We start from the raw sequence: 743 nt of genomic DNA, 5'->3' as shown, positions 1-743 counted from the left end.
CTGAGGCTGCGCGCACGGGGGCTGACTGCTCTGCTATGAGAGCATTAAGTCTAGCGAAGCATTTTCTGAAAGCAAATTTCCTCTTCTGAGTGTGGGGTCCCCATACGGCGACCAGCCTCTCAATTTAATCCAACCCCTTGTCACACGGGCTGAGGCCTGTCGGGCCATCCCTGTAGTGCCATTCTGGGTGTTGGAGATAATAAAACGAGGTTATTCACTGCAATTCGATCGAATACCCCACGATTCAGCTGCGTGGTTTCCACCTCGCTTAGAGGTGATGAATTTGCTGGCGATAGGAGTCGTAGAAACTGTTCCCCCAGCTCAGAGCGAGTCAGAGGCTGGCGACCTCCTTCGAGATTGGTACCACTCGTTCTCTCAAAGCGTTTCAAAGGATGCTGGGCCTCATGGCGGCGGCATCGCCAGCACTACAGTTGGGTCTGCTTCGTATGCGCCCCCTTCAGCGCTGGTTGAAACCACGGGTTCCATCCCATGCGTGGCATCCCGGACGCCTGCAGATCAGGGTGAGTCAGGCCTGTGTAACAGCCCTGGCCCCCTGTAAGAACTCCCGCTGGATGGAACAGGGCGTGGCCTTGGGGATGGTTTGCAGAAGGACAGTTGTCACGACAGACGCCTCCAACTCAGGTTGGGGGGCGCTGTGCGAGGGCATACCGACTTTCGGCCACTGGTCGATGGCGGAAAAATGCTTCCACATCAACTGCCTGGAAATGCTAGCAGTATGTCGA

This window comes from Sinocyclocheilus rhinocerous, unplaced genomic scaffold (assembly GCF_001515625.1).
Source record: "Sinocyclocheilus rhinocerous isolate Xijiao unplaced genomic scaffold, SAMN03320098_v1.1 scaffold3415, whole genome shotgun sequence".
In the NCBI taxonomy this organism is placed as follows: Eukaryota; Metazoa; Chordata; class Actinopteri; order Cypriniformes; family Cyprinidae; genus Sinocyclocheilus; species Sinocyclocheilus rhinocerous.
Note: the sequence above shows the minus strand (reverse complement) of the source record.